We start from the raw sequence: 18,348 nt of genomic DNA on the forward strand, positions 1-18,348 counted from the left end.
TTTCAGCACACCCTCGTATAACGAAGTGTTTAGTTGTTGCAAACTGATGGAGAGTGAAGGTAGTTTAAACCTGTTTGGTCCTTGGTCAGTAGCTCATGTGGTTACCACATATTTTGTTTTGAGAGGTTTTTCTATGTACTTCTGTTTGAGGTAGGAAACTTAGATGCCAGGGCCTAGTAAGAGAAAGTGGTGAAGGAACATCAGGGTTCAATGTCCTGTCATTGATGAAGTCATCATGAATGGAGCAAGGCCTCTTATTAAATGAGTTTTGTGAAATTTACCATAGAGTTACAAAGAGATCATCTCGGCATTTTCCTTGTGTGACTTAGGAAACCATGGGAAACCTATATCTGGATGCCCAACAGGAATTTCAACTTTGCTTCACTAAAATGCAAGTCCAGTGCAGTAATTGCGCAGCCTCAGTCATTGCTTTTAATTGTAGTATCATTGCTGTACCATAGTCTGTTAACGTGCCTGTCAGTCTTCTATTATTAGTTATAGGGGTGATTACTGCTATGACATTTGAAGGCCTGTGCTGAAATAGACTCTGTTATCTTCATAAATACCTCGGTGTTTACGAAAATGGTAACCAGATAATGTTTCTCAGATATGTCAGAAGTTTGTTGATTATCTCCAAGAAACTTTACAAAATGGAACCATGAAGAGTCATATTAGCTGAAAACTAGGATTGTGGGATTTCAACTGTAGGAAGGCTAAGCTGTCAGAAAGCTTATAACATTATTTTTTTCACATAAACTGTATGTAAATATGTATTTTTTATATGTTTGCATAACAAGCTGGATATGATGAACATTTTTGAACTGATTATTTGCAGCATTTGGCATGATAGTTTTGTTGCATCATTTTTCAATTAACGTAAATTTTAACATAAGCAAAATTTAAGTTTCATATTGGAGGACACAGTAGTAGTTCCCCTTAAGTAATTTAATTACTTAGCTTTTAGCATCTACATGTGTGGTCAAAAATTGAATCATTTATTTTGTGAAAACATTATACTTGAAAGTCTTGGATGGATACATATAATGTAAAAGTGAAGGTAACTACTTGTGATATAGCTGAGATGTTGAACAGCTGGCAAGAGCAAAATTAAAAATTTAGTTGAGCAGCTTTCAGACATACCCCCATGTGTGTGCGTGCTCTTTCCATTCCATTTGTGTGTGACATCCAAAAAGAATGAGTGTGCTGTAATTAGCCTAACATTGTCTTCACAGTTCCTACAGGAGCAAAACTTGCTGGGGGTACTCTAAGACACAAACAACAGTAGGGCTGCAATGAACCAAAGTTTATTCTTCTTCCATGTACAACCGAACAACAGTAGCGAACGTAGACACAAACATAGAAACAATCCAGTTACTGATGCAGGCAGTTGCTGAAAGTAGGCATTTGCTGACAGTAGGTGTGAAAGCAAAATGAGAGCGAGTGCATGCAGCACTGCACTTGTAAAGAGAAGGTCTCTGGTAGATGGTGTGGTGGATGCTGTACTATGTGCATAAGTCATGTGGCCCACTGAAGACAGATTCTGATGGCTAGCCTGCACAGATGACATTGGCTGAATATTCAAAGTGTAGCATCCCAGTGACCTTGTGCCACAGCACTTATCCAAGTATTCCAGACAGAGTTACAGCACCCCACTGAGGAAATAGTGCTCTGTCAATATGGGTGTTGGGACAGCAGTTGAAACATCCACAGCCCCTCGAGAATATGCTGCAGGTGATGGCGGTAACAGTGGAAGGAGATTCCGGGATGGAACTGGTGAGTATGGGAGGAATTGTCGCTGCCACAGACAAGTGCGGTGGTCGCTCCCCTTTAAAGTACCATATGAGAGGATAGGTGACAATGGCGCTACTTGCATTTTGGTGTCTGGTTCCTTAAATTGGTGGAACTGTGCCTTCGGTGAAGGCCTCAGTCAGGGCGCCAGGGACACCACTGTGCGAAAGACCCATAAGTACCACCCTAGCTGGCAGTGGAATCACCAGTGACAGAAAAGCATTGCAGGAAGGCACAGCAGCAGGTGCTAAGGGAGCTGGACCTCGGAGAAGAGGCAGGATTTGGTGATATCTACAAGAAGGACGGGTTCATCCCCCACTGCAGGTATGTCATTTGAGGTCAGGAAAGATGCCGAGGGCGGAAGCGGAGCTGGCGGTGGTGGACCTGTGGCCCTCACCAGGGCGCGAGGACATAGCTGATCATGATGATGCACAACCAACCCATCAAAGGTGCACACCTTATATAGGCAAGAACATCAGCAGCTTTAGACTGTGGCCAGAATCCACTTTGGTCAATAGTTGAACCACTGAGCCCAGACTGTGGAGCCAGAGGCGAAGCAAGATGAATGTCGTTCCAGTGGGCATTGGTGGGTCGATGTGAGCAGATGGAGAAAGGTGTGGGGCTGGTGATCATGGAGTATCTCAGCCAAACTCTGATCCTCCACTAGCCTAAACCTGTGGGAACTCAAGAAATGTGACAAGATGCCATCTGTGGAGGAGTCCATGATGTACTTCTTGATTTGAACCTTGAACATGTGGACAAGATGCTCTGCCTTGCCATTAGTATGGGGGGTGAAAAGCAGGCGCAGTCATCTGAGAATACTTCAACAGGTGCAGATATTGTGGAAGGTCTGATATGCAAAATGTGTACCATTGTCCATCACAAGCATATAAGGCAATCCTCCAATAGGAAAAATTTCGGAGACAGCCACAATCACGGCCACAGCAAAAATCAGAGTACAGTGGATAACATATGGAAATTTAGAGAAAGCATCAACAACCAACAACCAGTAAGAATTTATGAAAGGTCCCACAAACTCAACATGGACACATTTCCACAGAAGCTACAGTGTGAGCCATGAAGAGAGTGTTGTTACTGCAGTGCTACCTACAAGTAGCACAGTGAGAGCAGATCGCGACAAGATGCACCATGTCACCATCACTGCCAGGCCAGAACACATGCCGATGGGCCAATAACTTGGTATGCAAGATGCCCTAACATACATGATGTAAGAGCGAGTGCACATCATGCTGTAGGCTGGCGAGGATCACAACACTGTGTGACAGCTAATCCACAGTTAAGTGAACAGCACCATCAAATACTGAAAGTCAGTGATGGAGGGCAAAATTGTTTACACAAAGGATCAGGAGGACTGCCCAGAGATCTGTCTGCCCAACCATGCTGAATGAGGTGAACAACTTGATGCAAAACCAGATTGGCAACAACAGCAGATGTGATCTGTGAACTCATAATATGGAACCCATCCATCATATGCTGAACCTCAACATCTAAATGAAAACAAAGGAATGCATACTGATCAAAAATAGCATCCAGCCCAATCAGAAGCTGGGACAGGGCATCGGCATTAGCATGTTCCATGGTAGGCAAAAAATGTATTTCATAGTTGGAGCAAAACAGAAACAAGGCCAAATGGTGGAGATGTTGTTCGGCTCTGTCAGGCAATGAAGCAGAAGGATTAAACAATGAAATCAAGGGCTTGTGGTCAGTAATGAGGTGAAACTTAGACCCATACAAGATCACATGAAACTTTTTAATGGCATAGATGATAACAAGTGCTTGCTTTTCAACTTGGCAATAGGACTGCTGAAGAGAGTTGAGCGTTTTTGAGCTATTGGACATTTGTAGGAGGAGGAGGAGGAGATTAGCACTTAATTTCCTGTTGACAACAAGGTCATTAGAGACAGTAGATAATCAGAACCATCCTTACATCACTGTGTGAGAAAGGCCCAGACTCCATACAGAGAGGTATCTGTAGCCAAAATCAGGTGGTGGCTATGTTGTAAAGTAGCCAAACAAGGAATAAAATGTAATTTAGATTTCAGAAACGTGAACCTGTGCTCACAGGCTGGTGTCCACTGAAAAGGAATGTTCTTCTGTAGCAACTCATGATGGGGATGGGCCAATGTTACCATACCTGTAATAAATATGAGATATTAAGCAACTTTTCATAGAAATGTTTGGAGTTTTGTGATAGTTGTAGGAAAAGGCAGAGCTATGACATTGGTGACATGATGACGTAATGGCTTAACAGCATCCTGAGGTACATCTAACCGAAAATACACAATAGATGGCTGCAAAAAGTGTGATGTGGCCAAGTTACATTTCAGCCCTGCAGTGTGTAGAACCATGGACAAAGTGTGTAAGTTACATAAATGCACTTCCATGGATGCATCTGTCATGGCGATGTCATCAAGATAGTCGATGCATCCTGGAATGAACATTGTCAGTTGTCCAAACAATCGCTGAAAAATCACCAGGATACTTGCCACACTGAACAAGAGGTGCTGATGTTGGTACAACTGAAAGGGCATGTTACTCAGAGGGAGCCATTTAGAATTCTCCCCCCCAATGGAACTTGTAAGTAGGCTTCAGATAAATCAATTTTGGAGAGAAACTGGCCCACAGTGACTTTAGCTAATAACTTGTCCATACAGGGCAAAGGATAGGTGTCAACGGTAGATTGAGTGTTAACTGAGGCTGTAAAGCTGTTGCAGAGGTGGAGCCAAGCAGTTTTTTAACAATCACAAGGGAGGGTAGACTACTCACTTTATGTAATAGGCTGTTTGATCAACAACACCAGCTTGTCTAATTTTGATTTCAGTTGATCATGCAAAACCACTACAATATGGTGCTCATGGAAAAAGCATTTCCATGTAGTAGGTTTCACTGTAATGTGGGCTGCAAAATTAGTGGCACAACCTAACGCATCCAAGAAAAGAGATGAGAACTCAGAACACAGAGACTCTAATTGCTGGTGTGAGGGACCTGGTAAGAAATGAAAAAACCAAAAGCATTGAAAGCATTCAGACTGAACAAATTATTGGTGCCAGCATCACCCACTATAAAAAAAGTCAAGGAATGAACTACAGATTTGTACATATGGGAGCCTTAAATTGCCCCAAAATTGGAATATGCTACTTGTTGTAACTCGCCTAACATTGAGTAACTGGAGGTAACACTGGAGATCCCAAACTGACATAAGTTTGTGAATTCAGTAAAGTCACGGCTTCACCTGTCTTGATGTGTGGTCTGAACACTTTGTCTATAACTGGCATTTTGATAAACAGTTTATTACGATTCATTAGCATGGGAGACACACAATTAGTACATGCCATGAGACACTATGGGCAAGATGCTCTGGTTGTTGTTGTTGTTTGGCATGTTGCTGTGCAGTACAGTGTTTAGGCAGCATTTGTAAGGCTGCCACATTGCCCTCCCCCTGAGAATTGGCTGGTATGGTTGCTAGCCGCACGTGCCATATGCCGCAGTGAATATTCCAAAATGAAACTCAGTGAAATACAAGTTATTAATTTATTGAATATTCATTTTTACTTACAAATTTTCACATTAAATGTTGAAAGTGTCCCCCTTGTTGTTGAATACACAATTGAATTCATCTAATCATTTTTCCAAACTCAAGATGTAACATTTCTTCTGTAACAGAAGCAGTGAAAGTGGATATTGCAGTTTTCAATTCATCGATGGATTTTGGACGGTTTTTATAGACAGTTGCTTTCACTGCACCCCAGAAGAAAATGTCAAGTGGTGTTAGGTCAGACGATCGTGGAGGCCAAAGTCCCTGTGAAATTATGCGACCACCAAAAACATCAGCAAGAAGTGACATTGAAACGTGAGCTGTATGCGCGGTTGCACCATCTTGTTGAAAATAAACGTTCAGTATTTCACTTAACACAAGTTCTCCTATGAATGGGTACAGAATATCACTGCAGTATCATTGTACATTTATTGTTTCGTTGAAAAATATGGGACCCACAATCATAAGATACGCGCGGCTGGCAATCATATGGCACTGCAGACAGACTTTTTGAACACCCTGTGCTTCACCCAAAGATGGATGCTCCCACTGTAGTGCATGTTGACGCACCTTCTAGTCACGAGGCAACCAAATGATGGTGTCAGGGACCATAGAATCAGCATAGGAATTATGATGAGCATTGGAAAAAATGAAATTTGTGACTGGGCCATGGAGTTCAGCTGTCCAAGCCCAGTAGGAATTGTGGGGCAGTTTATGACAATGACAGAACTGTACATGCACTACAATGACCTGCATGCATGTAATTTGACAAACAATTTACACATTTTGTTGAGGGAAAACAATTCAGGTTCCTGGAATGGGACTAACTGGCACCCAATCCGAGAAAGAAACAAAGCCTTACACAAGTTTGCGTCAGTGACACAAAAAGCAAAGAAGTGTTGCTGAAGCTGCTTCTTATACGCCTCCCAGTCTTTGGTTGCACCATTGTAAGGGGGAAAAGAGGGCAGGTGTGCCAGTTGTGATGAAGTCTGTGTAGTCAGTGTGGCCAACAAGTTTGTGACAGCAACCATAAGAGCCTTCTGCTGCTTGAGGAGAGATTGGAGCACAGCCTCCATGGACAGAAGAACTGAAGGAACAACCAAATATACTGAGCACATAAAAGTGAAGGCCACACTCATTTCCAGTTGTATCTTACTCTAATACAGGAACAACAGCACAGTCACAGTGAACCACATTTTATTCTTCTTCCATATACACGTGAACAACAGTTGAGAATGTAGACACCAACATAGAAACAATCAAGATACTAATACAAGCAGTAGCTGACAATAAGTATGAACAGAGTATGAGAGCTGCTGCCTTCTGCACTGTGCTTATAAAAAGGAGGGCTCTGGTAGATGGCACAGCTGTGCATAAGTCATCTGGCACACAACAGGTGGCTTCTGGTGGCTGGCCCACACAGATGCCATTGGCGGAATATACAAAGTGTAGTGCACCAGCGGCCTGGTGCCCTGGCATGTAAACAAGTATTACTTACAGGGTTATAATGAGGTGTACAGTGTATTCCCATATTCTTCACTTAATACTGGTTCTCAAAAATTTGTAAGTAGGCTCTTACACAATAACTGATCCTATCTTCAAATGTCTGCTAGTTCAGGTTTTTTTTTTTTTTTTTTTTTTTTTTTTTTTTTTTTTTTTTTTTTTTTTTTTTTTTTTTTTGACTCTCCCATGAGTACATGGGTACACATGTATTTGATAGCTTACCAGTCCATATTAAATGGTTTATGGGTAATGTGATGAAATTTAAATAGAGCATATTGAATGTCTTATGGGTAACGTAGTGAAGTTTAACCCTGACTTAAAGAACTTTCTGTTGTTCAACTCTTCCTACTCAGTTTTTAAGAGTATCCTCACAGAAACTTTTAAAAATAATGTTTTAGTTATTTTGTAATTTATATTAGCACTTTATTAGAGTAATATTCAATAATGGTAAGTTATTTCATTGTAGTGCATTTAAATGAAATGCTTGTCATTGACTTCTGTCCCCATATCAGGACATGCATGGAGTTAATTGGATACAACTAATGTAATGTAAAGTGACCTTCATGAGGATTCTTTTGATCATGCTTGTCCTATAGAAAGCTATTTTATGCTACATTTCATGCTATTTGTGTAAATCTCATTTAGCTGAAAAGCAATCAGATCAAGTCTATGAGAATTTATCCATTGAATGAACCAAACCAAACTTAAGTGATTACAACAGTTTATGTCTTTTAACTGATAAATATATTATGCTTGATTGTGGACAGTGATTTACAATAATTAGCAAAATAGTCATAAAATCAGTCCACAGATTTGAGCCTTTTAATGTCCACCCTTTCATGCCATGCAGAAACACCAACCAGACATAGCATTTAATGAATCAGACTGTTGAGATATGGATTGCAATTCACATTATAACAAATTTGTTGGAATTTTGTAAAGGTATTTCTTGCATATTCTATTTAATATTTTACCTCCCTATCCATCATCCAGTCTTCAGGAAACTTTACTTACTCATTTGATTGGCGGATAATTAAATGACACCACAGTGTTGTTACATTTATTTTCTTTCCTTAATATTAATATCTAGGCCCCAGTTTTTGCTATATTCACCTACAATGTTAAGTAGTCTTCCTACATCTTATATATTATTTGGAAACAGTGTAGCATTATTGACATGTTGGATGTTGTTAATACTACAACCTGAACATTGTGGAGATTTAATCATTTATCTTCATCTGAGCAGTCTGGTTTCAATATAATTTTTATGCATCTAAGATCATTCTTACCCGTGTCCATTTTGTTAATAATTTGGATCAGTTTCTTACACCACACTCTGTCAAAGCTTTTTTGAATTAATAAAAGGCAGTCCTGTGTTTACCCGCTGATCAAAGCAGTTTTGCACAGGTGCTAGACCTGTAGCCTCTCTTGTGTCAAATCCTTGTTTAATGTCAAGCTGCGAGCCACTGAGAATGTTTTCACATTTCTCAAACAATCTTTGGTGACTAATTATGAGGAATATTTTTAAAACATGGCTCATTAAACTAAAAGTGTGTGATCTTGTTATTTCCTTGCATTTGGTTTTTGTGGAGAGAAGCAAACATTTATGATAGCAAGTGAACAGAATAGAGAGACCCCTCCCCCAAGAGTTTGAACAGCTCTATTGAGCTTTATAACATTTCATTGATATTATAATGCCCCTTATTTCTTCTTGTATGACTCATGGATCTGTTTGACTTTTTTCTCATCATTACCTTCAATCTTCACATTTTTGCCTGCCAAAAGAGACTAATGTAGTTCTTCCATACTAAAATTTGCTTTTCAGAATCGAACACTATCTAATATTGATCACTAACTGTTATACATGGAAACTTTTTTTCTCTATAAACCAATAGCTTCTTTTCTTTTCTCCTGCACTTTAAAATCATTATGTCAAATGTTCCATTTAAAGTTATAGTGTTCAGATCATGTATATTAACAGTACAGATCTGTGGTACTTAGCAGAATTAGCATAATGGCCCATAGCAATGTAGTGTGGTCCTTAAATTCATAAGTAAGATGTAGCAGAGATTTTCCTCATCAATTTGTTTATCAAAATCTAGTAAGTGGCACGATACATATTCTACATAACTGTTGTCCTATAATTTTAATACACAAAATCTGCAATTATCGGTAGGTTTAATGCTTTTTGATTTAAGAAGGCTTCCTTTCTTAGGTTTATCCTCATTTAGTTTCTAGCCACCAAACAATATCTTCAACCATCTTAAAATTGGATGAAATACTCTTCCATTATCCCAGCTGCAGTTTTGTGAAAGCTTCATCTGTAGTGGCTTTGAATCTGTGACAATAACTGATAGTCCACCATTTCTTGAAATTGCTGTCTCTCCTTTTCAGGGCACAGTGGAAACAAGAACACAGTAAAAGAGCAGAGTATCACTGTATTGTGTTAACACACTGGAACTCGCACTTTCTCATTAACTTAATTACGGTCCTGATACAACAGACTGTCTTTTCTCATATTACTGTTCTTCAATGAGTATGTTGTTGTTAATATTGTTTTTGTTCTGAGATTCAGTCTGAAGACAGATTTGACGCAGCTCTCCACATTACTCTGTTGTGAGCAAGTCACTTCATCTCCACATAATTATCACAACATAAATCCATGAGAACCTGCTTGCTACAATCTAATCTTAGTCTCCCTATAACATTTTCACCTTTCACATTTTCCTCCCATTACCAAATAGACAATTTCTTTATGTCCCAGAATGTGTTTTATCAACTGATCCCTTCTAAGTCAAGTTGTGCAATGAATTTATTTTTTCCCCAATGTGATATAGTACTTCTTCATTAGTTATTTGACCATCCATTTTCTTTTCAGTATTCTTCTGTAGCACCACATTTCAAGACCTATTCTCCTCTGGTCTGATATGTTTATCATCAACATTTCACTTCTGTATAATGATATATGCTAGCTGAATACCTTCAGAAAAGATTTCCTTGCACTTATATTTATAACAGATATAAACAAATTTATGAATTATTTGGGAATAAAGGAGACAACTCAACAAAAGACAGAAGCGCTGCGTCATTGACAAACAAAAGGTACAGAGCTTTGCTTTTTTAGCTTTCACAATGAAATTCTTTTCTCAAACTGGAGGAGAAACATGGACACACACACACACACACACACACACACACACACACACACACACACACACACACACACACTCATATTCACACACCTGTCTCCCTACAGTGCTCATTCAACTGCCAGCTTGTGGGAGAGTGGGGAGCTATCTGTGGGCTAGCGGCGCAGGTGGCTGGGCACGTGATTTCTTAGACTAGGGCATGAGATTGGAGCACAGAACTTTCTGTACATTGTTATACCATCTAGTGGCCTCTTCCATCCAAACCTCGTGTCATCCAACCTCTGTTACTATCTCCTTTATTTAGCTGCCCTCTATTGCCCGTCCATTTCTTTCTCTTACATTTCATCCCTCTCGCCTTTATAACACAATCTGTAACGGCCACGACACATGTTGTTGTACGTGACTTTTGTCACCTGCTGTAGTTATGGCCACATCTATTACAACAGCCACACACACAGCTCCACGTTCAATGCGACTCCCTATAACAGCATAACTTACTTCTAGCAACCCAAAATCCCTCCCTCATATATTGCACCCAATATGTCACCTAGTTGTACGCTGTCATCTCATGCCCTAGTCTGTGAAATCGCGTGCCCAGCCATCTGCCACCTGCCCTCTCTACCTGTACCCCTAGCTAGCCCATGGAAGGCTCCCCACTCTCCCATGAGCTGGCAGTTGAATGATCACACTGTAGGGAGACAGGCATGTCCATGTCAGTGTGTATGTGTGTGTTATACCCAATGCTTCTGCCTTTTGGTGAATCGTCTACTTTATTCCCAAATAATTTGTTATTCTCAACCACAGATTTCCGTACATTAATAAGCAAATTTATCTTTTTCAGAAAAGATTTTCTTGCTTTGTTTTTTTTCCCACTTATAATTTTAAATCCTCACAATCTCAGTTTACACATCCCACTTATTACTCTCCAAAGATAGATACATTTTTGAGCTAAATGTTTGACCAAACATCGCTTCCATCAGATAATCTGGAACACATTCCACGACTCGTTCATTGCATATGATTTGTTAACGGCCTACTGCTTTAATTTCAAAATGGGTGGAAGGAGGCTAGACTCAAATTATACGTATAAGGATTACTCTTTCAGTCTCATTGAAACTGATAGAAACCTCCTTTCAGTTTTCCAGATGGAACAGAAGTGACATTCAATTGCATAGCAAGTATAATGGGGGAGAAGACAACTTGGCGGATTGTTTGTGAAGATGGTAGTTGGGTGGGCAGATCCCTTAATTGTGGTAAGTAGTTATCTTGATTATTAGATACGTATGATACTACTCATTTATGTGTTTACATTTTTTTCTCTTTCACCTTCAACACGTCATAACAGAAGTAAATTTGGATAATTGGTAACCCTGAATGAGTGCTTAGAGATTTCTTTTCCTAACCTTCAGAAACTGAGACCATGTGGTGTTCATGCCATACATTCTTTACATCTAATTAAAGCTATTTTTAGCAATTATGTCAATTGAAACAATGATCATATGTAAGTTTTACAGGTCTGTAGGAGGCTTGCAAAATTATTATATGTCATTTGTGAAGAGAGCAGTGAAGGACATAGAAGAAAACCACAAAATTGAAGAAAAAGTTCAAAACGGAAAGATAATGTCACTTGTTAGCAACACTTCTTGTCTGACAAAGTAAATATATTTCTAAGACTGACTGATTTGAAAAGCTGGCAGGAATGTGAATAATAACCTTCTGAGTCTCGGAATGATATAATATATGATGGAAGAAATTTAAGAATAATCACTGAATTCTAAGAAAAGAATAAAATTAAGAAAAGAAGCCATTTTTAAAATTATGATTTCATAATGTCAGTCATTGGTTTTATTAAAAAAAATGTTTTAATTGTTTTCCTATGATACACAATGGAAAACTGAAGATGTGTGATGGAAATGCTGAATCAGATGATGCTATAATCATTGTAGGTGTGATTGTGTAGAAGGATGTTAATATTGCATGGTCTAGACTGATGGAAATAAGAAACCATTAGATGAATAATTTAAAAGAAAATGAAGAGATTTGGTGAGCTATTATCTGACAAATGATGTTTTAACATGACCAACAATTCATTAACTAAGTTCACAGAAGAGATAAAGTTGTAGGCATACAAAGATTTGAAAAATACACTAAGAAAATGGAAGAGAAAAGAAGCTTCACAGAAGAGATAAAGTTGTAGGGCATACAAAGATGTGAAAAATACACTAAGAAAATGGAAGAGAAAAGAAGCTAACTAAGTTCACAGAAGAGATAAAGTTGTAGGGCATACAAAGATTTGAAAAATACACTAAGAAAATGGAAGAGAAAATAAGCTGGAGATATATGTTTATATTGGTTCTCTGAATCTTGCTTCTACAGTATGTTCATGGTGGTGTACTAAAACTAAAATATGATGAAGGTAACATATTTTTACTGTTTAAGAGTAATACATTTATGTGCAGAAGGAACAGTATTGCCCCAAAATTGTATTGTAGAATTAGTGGTTCAGCTATAGCTTAGAGCACAATTTGCACGAGTGATGCCAGAGAGGTCTAAACAACATAACATACTATATAAAATGGAAAGGAAAAAACATATACATTCTTACACTCTTGACTTTGTTTGGTTGATCTACATTTGAAGAAGGAATACTATTTTTTCAGATTAGGTATTGGTATATAGAATAAAAGATTGTTTTATTAGGAATTGCTTTAATCTGTTAAATACTGGCTCTAGAGAAATCTTTATTTCTTCTGATGTGTTACTGTATAATGTGACTCCTCACTCAAATACTCTTTCCTAATAGGATGATATTCTTGAAATCACTTGGTGAATATTTGACTGTCCTCTGGTATCATATCATAGTTGTTATCATCTTTTTTATACATCAGTTATTCAGTTTCCATGACATATTCCCTAGTGAGTAAGATTGTTTTAAGTATAAACAAAACTGAAACACTTAATTCAGAAAAATTAGGTATATAATACTTAATTTTTAAGACCACAAATTATCCTCAGTGCTTTCTTTTGCATTCTAAATGTGTTTGTCATCTGGGTAGCATTGCTGCAGAAAATGATTCCATACTGAAGCAGTAAATGGAAATGTGCATATTGTAGTGCCTTGAGAACTTCAGGGTAAATTCTAGAGACACTTGTATTTCCACCATCTTGAATACACGATATTTTAAGGATGAGTGTGTGAGAGTGGAAATGTGTCTACTGTGCCACGGTTTGTGTGTGTGCAGGACGGGCGTGTGTTACGAGAAGACTAAAGTTGTGGCAGTCTGTTGGCGCTGACAAGTGGTGGCCACGCACGCCTTGGAAGCCATATGCCAAGTACAAGGAGTAATCAAGGGCTACTTTTTGGCAGTGAAACAGTAGTGACTGTTGCGAACAAATGAAATAGGTTTTATCTAGAGACTCATATACTTTGTTGTTTGACTTGATAGGAGTAAGAACTGTTTTGACAAGGGTTACTAAAACCAAAAGAGACTGTAATGGTATATGTTGAGTACTAAGGTTTTCCAGATGTAGTTGATTTGCGAGACTTGAAAGTGCATGTGAAACTTGTGTAGTTGTTTTATTGTGAAGAAGAAAATATGGTGAACTTGATGTGAAAGTATTATGAGAGTAAGAAATCATTTCAAAAGTAGAGAAATAGTTCAGTATCATTTCCCTAACCAGCACAAAATCTTTGGAGAAGAAGCATTGTGAAGGAAGATTGACACAGCCATCTGTCCTGAGAAGAAGATCGGCTGCACACAATACGTAAATCACCCGCGAGAGACATGTGAGTCTTGCAACCCAGTACCACACAGTCTCCGGTCATCAGGAAAATGTTAGAATATTATCCCTGTACCACTATTTGTTTACCAGATGTAGTTTTTAGTATCCACAGATGGTAGCACAGTGCTGGGTGTTTTCAAGAAATTACTTACTTGTATATTCCGTGTAAAGCCCTGCTGATCCCACAGACCCAGATCTTGTATAGCATTGGCGTTTTTTTTTTTTTTTTATATAGTTTATTCTTGCAGACAATAATGCACTGGTATTGTCAACAAATAGATTTTTTGGACTTCTCATTTTATTTGATTGATTGTTCCATCAGTTCTTGGTAGAATATTTAGTACATTATGAATGAAAACACACACAACACTGCTGTAATACTTGACAATATTTATTATTTGTTTTACAAACCAGTTTTTAGTTATTATTTCATCATCAGGTATGAAGATAAATACGTGTAGCAGTAAAATTTTTGTAGGATCAAAGATTTTCAATTAGTACATCTACAGGGATGTCGGTTTCCACAGATGACAACTGTTAACATTTGATTTAGGACTAAAATGAAACGAACTATTTTTAAATGTGATGAAGATTATTTCACTTGACAAAATATGTGACACATTAACTAATGAAATTATACAGGTGTAACAAATTACAACATTTGTTCTGAGAAGAAAATAAACTGAACAATAAATGTCAGTGACATATTTCAAGGAGAGGCTGACCCGAATAATCTCGTCTTCAGCATGTCCTATGTTACATACAGATAAGGTATCTTAGCAAGATTAAGCAGGTACATGAAGCAACTGTGATTACACAAAGTATATTTTTTAATTTTTTTAATAGGACAGTTGAAATTACAGTTACTGAAATGAAGGAAAAATGGGCTATGTGAGCAAGAGAGGTAATTTACAACAAGATATTGATATGATTATGAGTAGATATTTGCAGTTACAAATGGTGAGTGAGGGAACCATGTCTGGTCATTCAGTACAGAGATTTGGAAAATGAACATATGTTTGTTAGTTTCCTTTATTTTAATTTTAAGGTAATTCATCTTCCTCCCCTTCCCCCCACCCATAGGGATGTGCTGTAAGACTTCATGACTTTCTCAAAGCAGGTAGTCTGCAAAAGTAGAGTCTCCTTTTCTAAATTTCGAACTTTATGGTATTCCTTCAAATTGGTACAAGTTGCCCTGCCAGGTTGACCTGTATAGAATTTGCTACAATTATAAGTGATTTTGCATATTTCAGTCTTTTGTGAAGCTGAACTGCTGTCTTTACAATTGGGCATAAAGTGTCCAGCAGTGTTGTACACATAAAATTATGTTTAAGGTTCCTGGATTAAGCTTTTGGTCTACATTCAGAGAGATTTTTCCTAAATATGGAATATTGCACGATTTCTTGTGCTCTTGAGATAATGGGTTGAGAATAGGGTAAAGAAGAAAGTACACCTGTTTTTTTCTGTTTTTTGTGCATTATGGAGTCAACCAACACAGGAGGGCAGCTCACTGTCTGATGCTATGAAAAGGCAACATGTTTATTGATCACTGGTGTTGAGAATTGGCACGTGCAGTTCAACTGCACGACCACCAATGTTATTTATTCTTTCTTTGTCTTTACTTGTTACTGTATGTAGCCAGAGATATCACTCACTCATGTTTTCCTGTACGCTGTGTTTGTTAAGTTTGGAAACAAAAATCTTCTCATAAGTCCAGATACTTCCATATGTCTCTTGAATTTTGTGACCTCAGTGTATTGGGTCAACAGCAGGCAATACCTGTTCTAATCGGAGTTTCAGTAGAAACTTTTAGTGACCATTTTATAAAGTACAAGAAAAATAGGTATGAACTTGTCATTTGAATAGAAATGTTTTGAAATATGCCACTAATACATAGCCATTGGCAATCAGGAATCCCAGACATATAAAAAATTCAAACTTAATGAATCTTCAGTTTAAGTGCTTGATGTCAACTCATAGTTAACTTTTAGTTGTATTTTATTTACTATATTGTATGCCGTCATTAGTGAAGTTTTTCACTTGGTATTCTCTTTCTTATGATGTATTTATTAGTGTATTACTGAAGAATTTGAAGTGCAGATGATCTGTTATTCCATAAAATCTATTAAATAACCATCATTTTCAGAAGGTGATGAAGCTCAGGATGGTCATACAGAAATGAAAAATAGTACGTGCATCTACCGCAACACAGAGCCAAATCTTGTGTCTTTCTACAATGACCAACACATAACTGAAGAAGTTGTAGAATTTCCTCCTGGATCTGTCCTGGTAAGTTTCCAAAAATATTGTGTAGCTAAGGTTTGCTTAGTATGTAGAATATCTTTTGTCAAAATTCTGGCCTTGGCAGCCAGAGACTTTGGCCTTTTTTGTGTGAGTTGCACTGGTGTGTGTGTGTGTGTGTGTGTGTGTGTGTGTGTGTGTGTGTGTGTGTGTGTGTGTTGTGTGTGTGTGTGTGTGTGTGTGTGTGTGTGTGTGTATTTAATTCTGATGAAAGCTTGTTTGGCCAAAAGCTTGGTTTGACATTCTTTATGTTGTGCCGATCTGCATCTCGGCATCTCCACTATATGGTGAGTAGCAACTATCCTTTTCATATTGTCATTATTTGATCCTGGATTTTCCATTGTTTAATTTTCTCAAAATTTGTAATGCCTGTAAATTTTCAAAAGGTATAGAATAAATTTATGACTTACTTAAGGACAAAAAAAGCAGCTCAATATATTTAATTCAGAAATAAAACAAATAACCTCCTTCTGAATTCTTTTATGGTTCCTTTCCTATCAGCTAATCCACCTGTGAAAGCAGCCATATCACGTTCCAGCTCTTCTGCAACCTGAGCACAGCATTTTATGGGAGAATGACCATTAATGAACTGTCCACCTGAATGAATGGCCACTTCCAAACTGTGACAAAAACTAGAGTTAATCGCCCAATGATAGAATACACTGTTGGTCACAAGGTGCTCAACTTCAATGGGTGCTTCACAACTTTCTCCTGGATCCTTTCCCCCAACATCACCTTTTCTTAACTGCAGTAATGGGATTCACCCTTGTAATACATTGTGTGACCATGCAGTCCTCCTGGTCTCAGTCTCCATTAGCCCCTGCCCCACACCCACCTCCATCTCCAGCTCCACTACATAAACTTAGCTTCACTCATCTTGTAGTCACACCCTCTTCTCCACTGACTCCCTCTTCCTCTTTTCTGTCTTCCCATTATATTTAACACCTCTACATCAATGTGCACCATGCAAAACTTCCCTGCAAGTGTTAGAGGGAGCTCTCTGGCACCACATTGTTGTCCCACACACTTGTCAGCTGTTCTTCCCCAACCCTCCTTCTCACTCTTCCTCTCCTCTTTCCCATTAGCTACACCATCTGACACAATCCCTAACCCCATTCAGTTGATGTTTTACAGATACTGGTAACTATTTTCTTTGAAGACTAGCAATGAAATCATGTACATTTTGAGTGACCGGTAGCAGATAAAGAGCAGTTATTTAAACTAATTGAGGAAGCAACTGATTTAGTCAGAATGGTAGTGTTCCTACTAACATTTAGCTGCTGTCATAATTGATCACATTTAGCTGGTGTTATAATTTATTGTTATTTATCTGGTGTCATAATTTATTGTTAATACAGTATACATATTAAGTTTCTAAGAGTTAAAGTATATGTGAATGTGCTCCACATCTGTGAAGGTGTTCCTTCTTTGTGGGATCCATGGAACACAATTAATAAATGAATGAAACTTGTATTTGTCCATTTATGCTTATAGGGCAACTGAAACTGCATATTTCTGCTTTCACTTATATATTTTTGTGGAATTAGCACTTTGTAAATATGTAAATGTACTACTTATTAACATCTTATGGATAGTTATTTATCACACCAGAGTTACAATTTGTTGATAAAAACTTTTATTTTAGATGGTGAAGAAGAAGAGAACATCAGCAAATAAATTACTATTTCAGAGACAGCTCTAGATGTACAATTTTTAGTAATAATATTTTATCATATGTCTGTGTAAAATATCTGTTACCTTAAAATTTAAATTTGATATAAAATTGATATCACAGTCCTTAATACATATTGATAGAAAAATAAATAAAATCAACCTTTTTTTTTCCCTCATGTGTAGGTATCTCGCTGTGTTGACATTGGAAAATATGCCATGATTGGTTCAAGTCACAGGCGTTGTATTGGTGGAGAATGGGATGGACAGAAACCTGTGTGTTTTGGACTGAATCAACAGAATGACTATGCTTGTGAGTTAGTCAGCCTACCAAAATTTCTTTTAAAATAGACTAATACATCCTTGTCATTAGTGAGTTCTCATTAAGATGGATATCATCAGTTTTACAAGTAAAATATTTGTAATGATCAGTACAAGTTTGTTCAGAAAACAAATGTGTTTACTGAGAATTTTTGTACATTTAAAGTCATAACAAGGAATCTTACAAATACTTAAGCATTTCTACATCATACACATTAATATTTCCACTAAAATTCTTCTACTTCATACATACATTTGTCCATTAACAGATTTGGC

General features: G+C 37.8%; 1 pseudogene; it reads left to right on the top strand.

Moving 5' to 3' along the window:
- LOC124803181 overlaps positions 1-18,348 on the top strand; it is a 343,599-nt pseudogene that overhangs the window by 270,425 nt on the left and 54,826 nt on the right.

Source organism: Schistocerca piceifrons, chromosome 6 (genome assembly GCF_021461385.2).
Source record: "Schistocerca piceifrons isolate TAMUIC-IGC-003096 chromosome 6, iqSchPice1.1, whole genome shotgun sequence".
Lineage (NCBI taxonomy): Eukaryota > Metazoa > Arthropoda > Insecta > Orthoptera > Acrididae > Schistocerca > Schistocerca piceifrons.